Consider the following 18,159-nt stretch of genomic DNA (forward strand, 5'->3'; position numbering starts at 1 on the left):
CTGTAAAAGCACGTCTGAAACGAGTTTTCAACATAGTATTGTGATATGCACTTGTTTAGAGTGGGAAAACACTGTCACAGAGTGCATGAAAACAGCTTTGCTAGTGCAGGAGCAAATTCATCCTGTTTCTAACGCGTTTTCAGAGCATAAAGCAAACGTTTGACACGGAACATTGATTTTGAGTGAAATGAGTGCATATGTGACGTAACAACTTTCTAAGCATGGATTTTTTCATGTTTTCGAGCTTTGAACACATTTTCATCATATTTGTCATTTTTACTGTAAAAGCACGTCTGAAACGAGTTATCAACATAGTATTGTGATATGCACTTGTTTAGAGTGGGAAAACACTGTCACAGAGTGCATGAAAACAGCTTTGCTAGTGCAGGAGCAAATTCATCCTGTTTCTAACGCGTTTTCAGAGCATAAAGCAAACGTTTGACAAGGAACATTGATTTTGAGTGAAATGAGTGCATTCGAGCATATGTGACATGTAACGTCTTTCTAAGCATGGATTTTCATGTTTTCGAGCTTTTAACACATTTTCTTCATATGTGTCATTTTAACTGTAAAAGCACGTCTGAAACGAGTTATCAACATAGTATTGTGATATGCACTTGTTCAGAGTGGGAAAACACACTTTGTGTCACCGAGTGCATGAATACAGCTTTCCGAGCGCAGGAGCGCATTCATCCTGTTTCTAACGCCTTTTCAGAGCATAAAGCGAACGTTTGACAAGGAACATTGATTTTGAGTGAAATGAGTGCATTCGAGCATATGTGACATGTAACGTCTTTCTAAGCATGGATTTTCATGTTTTCGAGCTTTTAACACATTTTCTTCATATGTGTCATTTTAACTGTAAAAGCACGTCTGAAACGAGTTTTCAACATAGTATTGTGATATGCACTTGTTTAGAGTGGGAAAACACTGTCACAGAGTGCATGAAAACAGCTTTGCTAGTGCAGGAGCAAATTCATCCTGTTTCTAACGCGTTTTCAGAGCATAAAGCAAACGTTTGACAAGGAACATTGATTTTGAGTGAAATGAGTGCATATGTGACATGTAACGTCTTTCTAAGCATGGATTTTCATGTTTTCGAGCTTTTAACACATTTTCTTCATACGTGTCATTTTTACTGTAAAAGCACGTCTGAAACGAGTTATCAACATAGTATTGTGATATGCACTTGTTTAGAGTGGGAAAACACTGTCACAGAGTGCATGAAAACAGCTTTGCTAGTGCAGGAGCAAATTCATCCTGTTTCTAACGCGTTTTCAGAGCATAAAGCAAACGTTTGACAAGGAACATTGATTTTGAGTGAAATGAGTGCATTCGAGCATATGTGACATGTAACGTCTTTCTAAGCATGGATTTTCATGTTTTCGAGCTTTTAACACATTTTCTTCATATGTGTCATTTTAACTGTAAAAGCACGTCTGAAACGAGTTATCAACATAGTATTGTGATATGCACTTGTTCAGAGTGGGAAAACACACTTTGTGTCACCGAGTGCATGAATACAGCTTTCCGAGCGCAGGAGCGCATTCATCCTGTTTCTAACGCCTTTTCAGAGCATAAAGCGAACGTTTGACAAGGAACATTGATTTTGAGTGAAATGAGTGCATTCGAGCATATGTGACATGTAACGTCTTTCTAAGCATGGATTTTCATGTTTTCGAGCTTTTAACACATTTTCTTCATATGTGTCATTTTTACTGTAAAAGCACGTCTGAAACGAGTTATCAACATAGTATTGTGATATGCACTTGTTTAGAGTGGGAAAACACTGTCACAGAGTGCATGAAAACAGCTTTGCTAGTGCAGGAGCAAATTCATCCTGTTTCTAACGCGTTTTCAGAGCATAAAGCAAACGTTTGACAAGGAACATTGATTTTGAGTGAAATGAGTGCATTCGAGCATATGTGACATGTAACGTCTTTCTAAGCATGGATTTTCATGTTTTCGAGCTTTTAACACATTTTCTTCATATGTGTCATTTTAACTGTAAAAGCACGTCTCAAACGAGTTTTCAACATAGTATTGTGATATGCACTTGTTTAGAGTGGGAAAACACTGTCACAGAGTGCATGAAAACAGCTTTGCTAGTGCAGGAGCAAATTCATCCTGTTTCTAACGCGTTTTCAGAGCATAAAGCAAACGTTTGACAAGGAACATTGATTTTGAGTGAAATGAGTGCATATGTGACATGTAACGTCTTTCTAAGCATGGATTTTCATGTTTTCGAGCTTTTAACACATTTTCTTCATACGTGTCATTTTTACTGTAAAAGCACGTCTGAAACGAGTTATCAACATAGTATTGTGATATGCACTTGTTTAGAGTGGGAAAACACTGTCACAGAGTGCATGAAAACAGCTTTGCTAGTGCAGGAGCAAATTCATCCTGTTTCTAACGCGTTTTCAGAGCATAAAGCAAACGTTTGACAAGGAACATTGATTTTGAGTGAAATGAGTGCATTCGAGCATATGTGACATGTAACGTCTTTCTAAGCATGGATTTTCATGTTTTCGAGCTTTTAACACATTTTCTTCATATGTGTCATTTTAACTGTAAAAGCACGTCTGAAACGAGTTATCAACATAGTATTGTGATATGCACTTGTTCAGAGTGGGAAAACACACTTTGTGTCACCGAGTGCATGAATACAGCTTTCCGAGCGCAGGAGCGCATTCATCCTGTTTCTAACGCCTTTTCAGAGCATAAAGCGAACGTTTGACAAGGAACATTGATTTTGAGTGAAATGAGTGCATTCGAGCATATGTGACATGTAACGTCTTTCTAAGCATGGATTTTCATGTTTTCGAGCTTTTAACACATTTTCTTCATATGTGTCATTTTAACTGTAAAAGCACGTCTGAAACGAGTTTTCAACATAGTATTGTGATATGCACTTGTTTAGAGTGGGAAAACACTGTCACAGAGTGTATGAAAACAGCTTTGCTAGTGCAGGAGCAAATTCATCCTGTTTCTAACGCGTTTTCAGAGCATAAAGCAAACGTTTGACAAGGAACATTGATTTTGAGTGAAATGAGTGCATATGTGACATGTAACGTCTTTCTAAGCATGGATTTTCATGTTTTCGAGCTTTTAACACATTTTCTTCATATGTGTCATTTTAACTGTAAAAGCACGTCTGAAACGAGTTTTCAACATAGTATTGTGATATGCACTTGTTCAGATTGGGAAAACACTGTCACAGAGTGCATGAAAACAGCTTTGCTAGTGCAGGAGCAAATTCATCCTGTTTCTAACGCGTTTTCAGAGCATAAAGCAAACGTTTGACAAGGAACATTGATTTTGAGTGAAATGAGTGCATATGTGACATGTAACGTCTTTCTAAGCATGGATTTTCATGTTTTCGAGCTTTTAACACATTTTCTTCATATGTGTCATTTTAACTGTAAAAGCACGTCTGAAACGAGTTTTCAACATAGTATTGTGATATGCACTTGTTTAGAGTGGGAAAACACTGTCACAGAGTGCATGAAAACAGCTTTGCTAGTGCAGGAGCAAATTCATCCTGTTTCTAACGCGTTTTCAGAGCATAAAGCAAACGTTTGACAAGGAACATTGATTTTGAGTGAAATGAGTGCATTCGAGCATATGTGACATGTAACGTCTTTCTAAGCATGGATTTTCATGTTTTCGAGCTTTTAACACATTTTCTTCATATGTGTCATTTTAACTGTAAAAGCACGTCTGAAACGAGTTTTCAACATAGTATTGTGATATGCACTTGTTCAGAGTGGGAAAACACACTTTGTGTCACCGAGTGCATGAATACAGCTTTCCGAGCGCAGGAGCGCATTCATCCTGTTTCTAACGCCTTTTCAGAGCATAAAGCGAACGTTTGACAAGGAACATTGATTTTGAGTGAAATGAGTGCATTCGAGCATATGTGACATGTAACGTCTTTCTAAGCATGGATTTTCATGTTTTCGAGCTTTTAACACATTTTCTTCATATGTGTCATTTTAACTGTAAAAGCACGTCTGAAACGAGTTTTCAACATAGTATTGTGATATGCACTTGTTTAGAGTGGGAAAACACTGTCACAGAGTGCATGAAAACAGCTTTGCTAGTGCAGGAGCAAATTCATCCTGTTTCTAACGCGTTTTCAGAGCATAAAGCAAACGTTTGACAAGGAACATTGATTTTGAGTGAAATGAGTGCATATGTGACATGTAACGTCTTTCTAAGCATGGATTTTCATGTTTTCGAGCTTTTAACACATTTTCTTCATATGTGTCATTTTTACTGTAAAAGCACGTCTGAAACGAGTTATCAACATAGTATTGTGATATGCACTTGTTTAGAGTGGGAAAACACTGTCACAGAGTGCATGAAAACAGCTTTGCTAGTGCAGGAGCAAATTCATCCTGTTTCTAACGCGTTTTCAGAGCATAAAGCAAACGTTTGACAAGGAACATTGATTTTGAGTGAAATGAGTGCATTCGAGCATATGTGACATGTAACGTCTTTCTAAGCATGGATTTTCATGTTTTCGAGCTTTTAACACATTTTCTTCATATGTGTCATTTTAACTGTAAAAGCACGTCTGAAACGAGTTATCAACATAGTATTGTGATATGCACTTGTTCAGAGTGGGAAAACACACTTTGTGTCACCGAGTGCATGAATACAGCTTTCCGAGCGCAGGAGCGCATTCATCCTGTTTCTAACGCCTTTTCAGAGCATAAAGCGAACGTTTGACAAGGAACATTGATTTTGAGTGAAATGAGTGCATTCGAGCATATGTGACATGTAACGTCTTTCTAAGCATGGATTTTCATGTTTTCGAGCTTTTAACACATTTTCTTCATATGTGTCATTTTAACTGTAAAAGCACGTCTGAAACGAGTTTTCAACATAGTATTGTGATATGCACTTGTTTAGAGTGGGAAAACACTGTCACAGAGTGTATGAAAACAGCTTTGCTAGTGCAGGAGCAAATTCATCCTGTTTCTAACGCGTTTTCAGAGCATAAAGCAAACGTTTGACAAGGAACATTGATTTTGAGTGAAATGAGTGCATATGTGACATGTAACGTCTTTCTAAGCATGGATTTTCATGTTTTCGAGCTTTTAACACATTTTCTTCATATGTGTCATTTTAACTGTAAAAGCACGTCTGAAACGAGTTTTCAACATAGTATTGTGATATGCACTTGTTCAGATTGGGAAAACACTGTCACAGAGTGCATGAAAACAGCTTTGCTAGTGCAGGAGCAAATTCATCCTGTTTCTAACGCGTTTTCAGAGCATAAAGCAAACGTTTGACACGGAACATTGCTTTTGAGTGAAATGAGTGCATATGTGACGTAACAACTTTCTAAGCATGGATTTTTTCATGTTTTCGAGCTTTGAACACATTTTCATCATATTTGTCATTTTTACTGTAAAAGCACGTCTGAAACGAGTTATCAACATAGTATTGTGATATGCACTTGTTTAGAGTGGGAAAACACTGTCACAGAGTGCATGAAAACAGCTTTGCTAGTGCAGGAGCAAATTCATCCTGTTTCTAACGCGTTTTCAGAGCATAAAGCAAACGTTTGACAAGGAACATTGATTTTGAGTGAAATGAGTGCATTCGAGCATATGTGACATGTAACGTCTTTCTAAGCATGGATTTTCATGTTTTCGAGCTTTTAACACATTTTCTTCATATGTGTCATTTTAACTGTAAAAGCACGTCTGAAACGAGTTTTCAACATAGTATTGTGATATGCACTTGTTCAGATTGGGAAAACACTGTCACAGAGTGCATGAAAACAGCTTTGCTAGTGCAGGAGCAAATTCATCCTGTTTCTAACGCGTTTTCAGAGCATAAAGCAAACGTTTGACACGGAACATTGATTTTGAGTGAAATGAGTGCATATGTGACGTAACAACTTTCTAAGCATGGATTTTTTCATGTTTTCGAGCTTTGAACACATTTTCATCATATTTGTCATTTTTACTGTAAAAGCACGTCTGAAACGAGTTATCAACATAGTATTGTGATATGCACTTGTTTAGAGTGGGAAAACACTGTCACAGAGTGCATGAAAACAGCTTTGCTAGTGCAGGAGCAAATTCATCCTGTTTCTAACGCGTTTTCAGAGCATAAAGCAAACGTTTGACAAGGAACATTGATTTTGAGTGAAATGAGTGCATTCGAGCATATGTGACATGTAACGTCTTTCTAAGCATGGATTTTCATGTTTTCGAGCTTTTAACACATTTTCTTCATATGTGTCATTTTAACTGTAAAAGCACGTCTGAAACGAGTTATCAACATAGTATTGTGATATGCACTTGTTCAGAGTGGGAAAACACACTTTGTGTCACCGAGTGCATGAATACAGCTTTCCGAGCGCAGGAGCGCATTCATCCTGTTTCTAACGCCTTTTCAGAGCATAAAGCGAACGTTTGACAAGGAACATTGATTTTGAGTGAAATGAGTGCATTCGAGCATATGTGACATGTAACGTCTTTCTAAGCATGGATTTTCATGTTTTCGAGCTTTTAACACATTTTCTTCATATGTGTCATTTTAACTGTAAAAGCACGTCTGAAACGAGTTTTCAACATAGTATTGTGATATGCACTTGTTTAGAGTGGGAAAACACTGTCACAGAGTGCATGAAAACAGCTTTGCTAGTGCAGGAGCAAATTCATCCTGTTTCTAACGCGTTTTCAGAGCATAAAGCAAACGTTTGACAAGGAACATTGATTTTGAGTGAAATGAGTGCATATGTGACATGTAACGTCTTTCTAAGCATGGATTTTCATGTTTTCGAGCTTTTAACACATTTTCTTCATATGTGTCATTTTAACTGTAAAAGCACGTCTGAAACGAGTTTTCAACATAGTATTGTGATATGCACTTGTTTAGAGTGGGAAAACACTGTCACAGAGTGTATGAAAACAGCTTTGCTAGTGCAGGAGCAAATTCATCCTGTTTCTAACGCGTTTTCAGAGCATAAAGCAAACGTTTGACAAGGAACATTGATTTTGAGTGAAATGAGTGCATATGTGACATGTAACGTCTTTCTAAGCATGGATTTTCATGTTTTCGAGCTTTTAACACATTTTCTTCATATGTGTCATTTTAACTGTAAAAGCACGTCTGAAACGAGTTTTCAACATAGTATTGTGATATGCACTTGTTCAGATTGGGAAAACACTGTCACAGAGTGCATGAAAACAGCTTTGCTAGTGCAGGAGCAAATTCATCCTGTTTCTAACGCGTTTTCAGAGCATAAAGCAAACGTTTGACACGGAACATTGCTTTTGAGTGAAATGAGTGCATATGTGACGTAACAACTTTCTAAGCATGGATTTTTTCATGTTTTCGAGCTTTGAACACATTTTCATCATATTTGTCATTTTTACTGTAAAAGCACGTCTGAAACGAGTTATCAACATAGTATTGTGATATGCACTTGTTTAGAGTGGGAAAACACTGTCACAGAGTGCATGAAAACAGCTTTGCTAGTGCAGGAGCAAATTCATCCTGTTTCTAACGCGTTTTCAGAGCATAAAGCAAACGTTTGACAAGGAACATTGATTTTGAGTGAAATGAGTGCATTCGAGCATATGTGACATGTAACGTCTTTCTAAGCATGGATTTTCATGTTTTCGAGCTTTTAACACATTTTCTTCATATGTGTCATTTTAACTGTAAAAGCACGTCTGAAACGAGTTTTCAACATAGTATTGTGATATGCACTTGTTCAGATTGGGAAAACACTGTAACAGAGTGCATGAAAACAGCTTTGCTAGTGCAGGAGCAAATTCATCCTGTTTCTAACGCGTTTTCAGAGCATAAAGCAAACGTTTGACACGGAACATTGATTTTGAGTGAAATGAGTGCATATGTGACGTAACAACTTTCTAAGCATGGATTTTTTCATGTTTTCGAGCTTTGAACACATTTTCATCATATTTGTCATTTTTACTGTAAAAGCACGTCTGAAACGAGTTATCAACATAGTATTGTGATATGCACTTGTTTAGAGTGGGAAAACTGTCACAGAGTGCATGAAAACAGCTTTGCTAGTGCAGGAGCAAATTCATCCTGTTTCTAACGCGTTTTCAGAGCATAAAGCAAACGTTTGACAAGGAACATTGATTTTGAGTGAAATGAGTGCATTCGAGCATATGTGACATGTAACGTCTTTCTAAGCATGGATTTTCATGTTTTCGAGCTTTTAACACATTTTCTTCATATGTGTCATTTTAACTGTAAAAGCACGTCTGAAACGAGTTATCAACATAGTATTGTGATATGCACTTGTTCAGAGTGGGAAAACACACTTTGTGTCACCGAGTGCATGAATACAGCTTTCCGAGCGCAGGAGCGCATTCATCCTGTTTCTAACGCCTTTTCAGAGCATAAAGCGAACGTTTGACAAGGAACATTGATTTTGAGTGAAATGAGTGCATTCGAGCATATGTGACATGTAACGTCTTTCTAAGCATGGATTTTCATGTTTTCGAGCTTTTAACACATTTTCTTCATATGTGTCATTTTAACTGTAAAAGCACGTCTGAAACGAGTTTTCAACATAGTATTGTGATATGCACTTGTTTAGAGTGGGAAAACACTGTCACAGAGTGCATGAAAACAGCTTTGCTAGTGCAGGAGCAAATTCATCCTGTTTCTAACGCGTTTTCAGAGCATAAAGCAAACGTTTGACAAGGAACATTGATTTTGAGTGAAATGAGTGCATATGTGACATGTAACGTCTTTCTAAGCATGGATTTTCATGTTTTCGAGCTTTTAACACATTTTCTTCATATGTGTCATTTTTACTGTAAAAGCACGTCTGAAACGAGTTATCAACATAGTATTGTGATATGCACTTGTTTAGAGTGGGAAAACACTGTCACAGAGTGCATGAAAACAGCTTTGCTAGTGCAGGAGCAAATTCATCCTGTTTCTAACGCGTTTTCAGAGCATAAAGCAAACGTTTGACAAGGAACATTGATTTTGAGTGAAATGAGTGCATTCGAGCATATGTGACATGTAACGTCTTTCTAAGCATGGATTTTCATGTTTTCGAGCTTTTAACACATTTTCTTCATATGTGTCATTTTAACTGTAAAAGCACGTCTGAAACGAGTTATCAACATAGTATTGTGATATGCACTTGTTCAGAGTGGGAAAACACACTTTGTGTCACCGAGTGCATGAATACAGCTTTCCGAGCGCAGGAGCGCATTCATCCTGTTTCTAACGCCTTTTCAGAGCATAAAGCGAACGTTTGACAAGGAACATTGATTTTGAGTGAAATGAGTGCATTCGAGCATATGTGACATGTAACGTCTTTCTAAGCATGGATTTTCATGTTTTCGAGCTTTTAACACATTTTCTTCATATGTGTCATTTTAACTGTAAAAGCACGTCTGAAACGAGTTTTCAACATAGTATTGTGATATGCACTTGTTCAGATTGGGAAAACACTGTCACAGAGTGCATGAAAACAGCTTTGCTAGTGCAGGAGCAAATTCATCCTGTTTCTAACGCGTTTTCAGAGCATAAAGCAAACGTTTGACACGGAACATTGCTTTTGAGTGAAATGAGTGCATATGTGACGTAACAACTTTCTAAGCATGGATTTTTTCATGTTTTCGAGCTTTGAACACATTTTCATCATATTTGTCATTTTTACTGTAAAAGCACGTCTGAAACGAGTTATCAACATAGTATTGTGATATGCACTTGTTTAGAGTGGGAAAACACTGTCACAGAGTGCATGAAAACAGCTTTGCTAGTGCAGGAGCAAATTCATCCTGTTTCTAACGCGTTTTCAGAGCATAAAGCAAACGTTTGACAAGGAACATTGATTTTGAGTGAAATGAGTGCATTCGAGCATATGTGACATGTAACGTCTTTCTAAGCATGGATTTTCATGTTTTCGAGCTTTTAACACATTTTCTTCATATGTGTCATTTTAACTGTAAAAGCACGTCTGAAACGAGTTATCAACATAGTATTGTGATATGCACTTGTTCAGAGTGGGAAAACACACTTTGTGTCACCGAGTGCATGAATACAGCTTTCCGAGCGCAGGAGCGCATTCATCCTGTTTCTAACGCCTTTTCAGAGCATAAAGCGAACGTTTGACAAGGAACATTGATTTTGAGTGAAATGAGTGCATTCGAGCATATGTGACATGTAACGTCTTTCTAAGCATGGATTTTCATGTTTTCGAGCTTTTAACACATTTTCTTCATATGTGTCATTTTAACTGTAAAAGCACGTCTGAAACGAGTTTTCAACATAGTATTGTGATATGCACTTGTTTAGAGTGGGAAAACACTGTCACAGAGTGCATGAAAACAGCTTTGCTAGTGCAGGAGCAAATTCATCCTGTTTCTAACGCGTTTTCAGAGCATAAAGCAAACGTTTGACAAGGAACATTGATTTTGAGTGAAATGAGTGCATATGTGACATGTAACGTCTTTCTAAGCATGGATTTTCATGTTTTCGAGCTTTTAACACATTTTCTTCATATGTGTCATTTTAACTGTAAAAGCACGTCTGAAACGAGTTTTCAATATAGTATTGTGATATGCACTTGTTCAGATTGGGAAAACACTGTCACAGAGTGCATGAAAACAGCTTTGCTAGTGCAGGAGCAAATTCATCCTGTTTCTAACGCGTTTTCAGAGCATAAAGCAAACGTTTGACACGGAACATTGCTTTTGAGTGAAATGAGTGCATATGTGACGTAACAACTTTCTAAGCATGGATTTTTTCATGTTTTCGAGCTTTGAACACATTTTCATCATATTTGTCATTTTTACTGTAAAAGCACGTCTGAAACGAGTTATCAACATAGTATTGTGATATGCACTTGTTTAGAGTGGGAAAACACTGTCACAGAGTGCATGAAAACAGCTTTGCTAGTGCAGGAGCAAATTCATCCTGTTTCTAACGCGTTTTCAGAGCATAAAGCAAACGTTTGACAAGGAACATTGATTTTGAGTGAAATGAGTGCATTCGAGCATATGTGACATGTAACGTCTTTCTAAGCATGGATTTTCATGTTTTCGAGCTTTTAACACATTTTCTTCATATGTGTCATTTTAACTGTAAAAGCACGTCTGAAACGAGTTTTCAACATAGTATTGTGATATGCACTTGTTCAGATTGGGAAAACACTGTCACAGAGTGCATGAAAACAGCTTTGCTAGTGCAGGAGCAAATTCATCCTGTTTCTAACGCGTTTTCAGAGCATAAAGCAAACGTTTGACACGGAACATTGATTTTGAGTGAAATGAGTGCATATGTGACGTAACAACTTTCTAAGCATGGATTTTTTCATGTTTTCGAGCTTTGAACACATTTTCATCATATTTGTCATTTTTACTGTAAAAGCACGTCTGAAACGAGTTATCAACATAGTATTGTGATATGCACTTGTTTAGAGTGGGAAAACACTGTCACAGAGTGCATGAAAACAGCTTTGCTAGTGCAGGAGCAAATTCATCCTGTTTCTAACGCGTTTTCAGAGCATAAAGCAAACGTTTGACAAGGAACATTGATTTTGAGTGAAATGAGTGCATTCGAGCATATGTGACATGTAACGTCTTTCTAAGCATGGATTTTCATGTTTTCGAGCTTTTAACACATTTTCTTCATATGTGTCATTTTAACTGTAAAAGCACGTCTGAAACGAGTTATCAACATAGTATTGTGATATGCACTTGTTCAGAGTGGGAAAACACACTTTGTGTCACCGAGTGCATGAATACAGCTTTCCGAGCGCAGGAGCGCATTCATCCTGTTTCTAACGCCTTTTCAGAGCATAAAGCGAACGTTTGACAAGGAACATTGATTTTGAGTGAAATGAGTGCATTCGAGCATATGTGACATGTAACGTCTTTCTAAGCATGGATTTTCATGTTTTCGAGCTTTTAACACATTTTCTTCATATGTGTCATTTTAACTGTAAAAGCACGTCTGAAACGAGTTTTCAACATAGTATTGTGATATGCACTTGTTTAGAGTGGGAAAACACTGTCACAGAGTGTATGAAAACAGCTTTGCTAGTGCAGGAGCAAATTCATCCTGTTTCTAACGCGTTTTCAGAGCATAAAGCAAACGTTTGACACGGAACATTGATTTTGAGTGAAATGAGTGCATATGTGACGTAACAACTTTCTAAGCATGGATTTTTTCATGTTTTCGAGCTTTGAACACATTTTCATCATATTTGTCATTTTTACTGTAAAAGCACGTCTGAAACGAGTTATCAACATAGTATTGTGATATGCACTTGTTTAGAGTGGGAAAACACTGTCACAGAGTGCATGAAAACAGCTTTGCTAGTGCAGGAGCAAATTCATCCTGTTTCTAACGCGTTTTCAGAGCATAAAGCAAACGTTTGACAAGGAACATTGATTTTGAGTGAAATGAGTGCATTCGAGCATATGTGACATGTAACGTCTTTCTAAGCATGGATTTTCATGTTTTCGAGCTTTTAACACATTTTCTTCATATGTGTCATTTTAACTGTAAAAGCACGTCTGAAACGAGTTATCAACATAGTATTGTGATATGCACTTGTTTAGAGTGGGAAAACACTGTCACAGAGTGCATGAAAACAGCTTTGCTAGTGCAGGAGCAAATTCATCCTGTTTCTAACGCGTTTTCAGAGCATAAAGCAAACGTTTGACAAGGAACATTGATTTTGAGTGAAATGAGTGCATTCGAGCATATGTGACATGTAACGTCTTTCTAAGCATGGATTTTCATGTTTTCGAGCTTTTAACACATTTTCTTCATATGTGTCATTTTAACTGTAAAAGCACGTCTGAAACGAGTTATCAACATAGTATTGTGATATGCACTTGTTCAGAGTGGGAAAACACACTTTGTGTCACCGAGTGCATGAATACAGCTTTCCGAGCGCAGGAGCGCATTCATCCTGTTTCTAACGCCTTTTCAGAGCATAAAGCGAACGTTTGACAAGGAACATTGATTTTGAGTGAAATGAGTGCATTCGAGCATATGTGACATGTAACGTCTTTCTAAGCATGGATTTTCATGTTTTCGAGCTTTTAACACATTTTCTTCATATGTGTCATTTTAACTGTAAAAGCACGTCTGAAACGAGTTTTCAACATAGTATTGTGATATGCACTTGTTCAGATTGGGAAAACACTGTCACAGAGTGCATGAAAACAGCTTTGCTAGTGCAGGAGCAAATTCATCCTGTTTCTAACGCGTTTTCAGAGCATAAAGCAAACGTTTGACACGGAACATTGCTTTTGAGTGAAATGAGTGCATATGTGACGTAACAACTTTCTAAGCATGGATTTTTTCATGTTTTCGAGCTTTGAACACATTTTCATCATATTTGTCATTTTTACTGTAAAAGCACGTCTGAAACGAGTTATCAACATAGTATTGTGATATGCACTTGTTTAGAGTGGGAAAACACTGTCACAGAGTGCATGAAAACAGCTTTGCTAGTGCAGGAGCAAATTCATCCTGTTTCTAACGCGTTTTCAGAGCATAAAGCAAACGTTTGACAAGGAACATTGATTTTGAGTGAAATGAGTGCATTCGAGCATATGTGACATGTAACGTCTTTCTAAGCATGGATTTTCATGTTTTCGAGCTTTTAACACATTTTCTTCATATGTGTCATTTTAACTGTAAAAGCACGTCTGAAACGAGTTATCAACATAGTATTGTGATATGCACTTGTTCAGAGTGGGAAAACACACTTTGTGTCACCGAGTGCATGAATACAGCTTTCCGAGCGCAGGAGCGCATTCATCCTGTTTCTAACGCCTTTTCAGAGCATAAAGCGAACGTTTGACAAGGAACATTGATTTTGAGTGAAATGAGTGCATTCGAGCATATGTGACATGTAACGTCTTTCTAAGCATGGATTTTCATGTTTTCGAGCTTTTAACACATTTTCTTCATATGTGTCATTTTAACTGTAAAAGCACGTCTGAAACGAGTTTTCAACATAGTATTGTGATATGCACTTGTTTAGAGTGGGAAAACACTGTCACAGAGTGCATGAAAACAGCTTTGCTAGTGCAGGAGCAAATTCATCCTGTTTCTAACGCGTTTTCAGAGCATAAAGCAAACGTTTGACAAGGAACATTGATTTTGAGTGAAATGAGTGCATATGTGACATGTAACGTCTTTCTAAGCATGGATTTTCATGTTTTCGAGCTTTTAACACATTTTCTTCATATGTGTCATTTTAACTGTAAAAGCACGTCTGAAACGAGTTTTCAATATAGTATTGTGATATGCACTTGTTCAGATTGGGAAAACACTGTCACAGAGTGCATGAAAACAGCTTTGCTAGTGCAGGAGCAAATTCATCCTGTTTCTAACGCGTTTTCAGAGCATAAAGCAAACGTTTGACACGGAACATTGCTTTTGAGTGAAATGAGTGCATATGTGACGTAACAACTTTCTAAGCATGGATTTTTTCATGTTTTCGAGCTTTGAACACATTTTCATCATATTTGTCATTTTTACTGTAAAAGCACGTCTGAAACGAGTTATCAACATAGTATTGTGATATGCACTTGTTTAGAGTGGGAAAACACTGTCACAGAGTGCATGAAAACAGCTTTGCTAGTGCAGGAGCAAATTCATCCTGTTTCTAACGCGTTTTCAGAGCATAAAGCAAACGTTTGACAAGGAACATTGATTTTGAGTGAAATGAGTGCATTCGAGCATATGTGACATGTAACGTCTTTCTAAGCATGGATTTTCATGTTTTCGAGCTTTTAACACATTTTCTTCATATGTGTCATTTTAACTGTAAAAGCACGTCTGAAACGAGTTTTCAACATAGTATTGTGATATGCACTTGTTCAGATTGGGAAAACACTGTCACAGAGTGCATGAAAACAGCTTTGCTAGTGCAGGAGCAAATTCATCCTGTTTCTAACGCGTTTTCAGAGCATAAAGCAAACGTTTGACACGGAACATTGCTTTTGAGTGAAATGAGTGCATATGTGACGTAACAACTTTCTAAGCATGGATTTTTTCATGTTTTCGAGCTTTGAACACATTTTCATCATATTTGTCATTTTTACTGTAAAAGCACGTCTGAAACGAGTTATCAACATAGTATTGTGATATGCACTTGTTTAGAGTGGGAAAACACTGTCACAGAGTGCATGAAAACAGCTTTGCTAGTGCAGGAGCAAATTCATCCTGTTTCTAACGCGTTTTCAGAGCATAAAGCAAACGTTTGACAAGGAACATTGATTTTGAGTGAAATGAGTGCATTCGAGCATATGTGACATGTAACGTCTTTCTAAGCATGGATTTTCATGTTTTCGAGCTTTTAACACATTTTCTTCATATGTGTCATTTTAACTGTAAAAGCACGTCTGAAACGAGTTATCAACATAGTATTGTGATATGCACTTGTTCAGAGTGGGAAAACACACTTTGTGTCACCGAGTGCATGAATACAGCTTTCCGAGCGCAGGAGCGCATTCATCCTGTTTCTAACGCCTTTTCAGAGCATAAAGCGAACGTTTGACAAGGAACATTGATTTTGAGTGAAATGAGTGCATTCGAGCATATGTGACATGTAACGTCTTTCTAAGCATGGATTTTCATGTTTTCGAGCTTTTAACACATTTTCTTCATATGTGTCATTTTAACTGTAAAAGCACGTCTGAAACGAGTTTTCAACATAGTATTGTGATATGCACTTGTTTAGAGTGGGAAAACACTGTCACAGAGTGCATGAAAACAGCTTTGCTAGTGCAGGAGCAAATTCATCCTGTTTCTAACGCGTTTTTAGAGCATAAAGCAAACGTTTGACAAGGAACATTGATTTTGAGTGAAATGAGTGCATATGTGACATGTAACGTCTTTCTAAGCATGGATTTTCATGTTTTCGAGCTTTTAACACATTTTCTTCATACGTGTCATTTTTACTGTAAAAGCACGTCTGAAACGAGTTATCAACATAGTATTGTGATATGCACTTGTTTAGAGTGGGAAAACACTGTCACAGAGTGCATGAAAACAGCTTTGCTAGTGCAGGAGCAAATTCATCCTGTTTCTAACGCGTTTTCAGAGCATAAAGCAAACGTTTGACAAGGAACATTGATTTTGAGTGAAATGAGTGCATTCGAGCATATGTGACATGTAACGTCTTTCTAAGCATGGATTTTCATGTTTTCGAGCTTTTAACACATTTTCTTCATATGTGTCATTTTAACTGTAAAAGCACGTCTGAAACGAGTTATCAACATAGTATTGTGATATGCACTTGTTCAGAGTGGGAAAACACACTTTGTGTCACCGAGTGCATGAATACAGCTTTCCGAGCGCAGGAGCGCATTCATCCTGTTTCTAACGCCTTTTCAGAGCATAAAGCGAACGTTTGACAAGGAACATTGATTTTGAGTGAAATGAGTGCATTCGAGCATATGTGACATGTAACGTCTTTCTAAGCATGGATTTTCATGTTTTCGAGCTTTTAACACATTTTCTTCATATGTGTCATTTTAACTGTAAAAGCACGTCTGAAACGAGTTTTCAACATAGTATTGTGATATGCACTTGTTTAGAGTGGGAAAACACTGTCACAGAGTGCATGAAAACAGCTTTGCTAGTGCAGGAGCAAATTCATCCTGTTTCTAACGCGTTTTCAGAGCATAAAGCAAACGTTTGACAAGGAACATTGATTTTGAGTGAAATGAGTGCATATGTGACATGTAACGTCTTTCTAAGCATGGATTTTCATGTTTTCGAGCTTTTAACACATTTTCTTCATATGTGTCATTTTAACTGTAAAAGCACGTCTGAAACGAGTTTTCAATATAGTATTGTGATATGCACTTGTTCAGATTGGGAAAACACTGTCACAGAGTGCATGAAAACAGCTTTGCTAGTGCAGGAGCAAATTCATCCTGTTTCTAACGCGTTTTCAGAGCATAAAGCAAACGTTTGACACGGAACATTGCTTTTGAGTGAAATGAGTGCATATGTGACGTAACAACTTTCTAAGCATGGATTTTTTCATGTTTTCGAGCTTTGAACACATTTTCATCATATTTGTCATTTTTACTGTAAAAGCACGTCTGAAACGAGTTATCAACATAGTATTGTGATATGCACTTGTTTAGAGTGGGAAAACACTGTCACAGAGTGCATGAAAACAGCTTTGCTAGTGCAGGAGCAAATTCATCCTGTTTCTAACGCGTTTTCAGAGCATAAAGCAAACGTTTGACAAGGAACATTGATTTTGAGTGAAATGAGTGCATTCGAGCATATGTGACATGTAACGTCTTTCTAAGCATGGATTTTCATGTTTTCGAGCTTTTAACACATTTTCTTCATATGTGTCATTTTAACTGTAAAAGCACGTCTGAAACGAGTTTTCAACATAGTATTGTGATATGCACTTGTTTAGAGTGGGAAAACACTGTCACAGAGTGCATGAAAACAGCTTTGCTAGTGCAGGAGCAAATTCATCCTGTTTCTAACGCGTTTTCAGAGCATAAAGCAAACGTTTGACAAGGAACATTGATTTTGAGTGAAATGAGTGCATATGTGACATGTAACGTCTTTCTAAGCATGGATTTTAATGTTTTCGAGCTTTTAACACATTTTCTTCATACGTGTCATTTTTACTGTAAAAGCACGTCTGAAACGAGTTATCAACATAGTATTGTGATATGCACTTGTTTAGAGTGGGAAAACACTGTCACAGAGTGCATGAAAACAGCTTTGCTAGTGCAGGAGCAAATTCATCCTGTTTCTAACGCGTTTTCAGAGCATAAAGCAAACGTTTGACAAGGAACATTGATTTTGAGTGAAATGAGTGCATTCGAGCATATGTGACATGTAACGTCTTTCTAAGCATGGATTTTCATGTTTTCGAGCTTTTAACACATTTTCTTCATATGTGTCATTTTAACTGTAAAAGCACGTCTGAAACGAGTTATCAACATAGTATTGTGATATGCACTTGTTCAGAGTGGGAAAACACACTTTGTGTCACCGAGTGCATGAATACAGCTTTCCGAGCGCAGGAGCGCATTCATCCTGTTTCTAACGCCTTTTCAGAGCATAAAGCGAACGTTTGACAAGGAACATTGATTTTGAGTGAAATGAGTGCATTCGAGCATA

This window comes from Neoarius graeffei, chromosome 17, assembly GCF_027579695.1.
Source record: "Neoarius graeffei isolate fNeoGra1 chromosome 17, fNeoGra1.pri, whole genome shotgun sequence".
NCBI classification, from domain to species: Eukaryota; Metazoa; Chordata; class Actinopteri; order Siluriformes; family Ariidae; genus Neoarius; species Neoarius graeffei.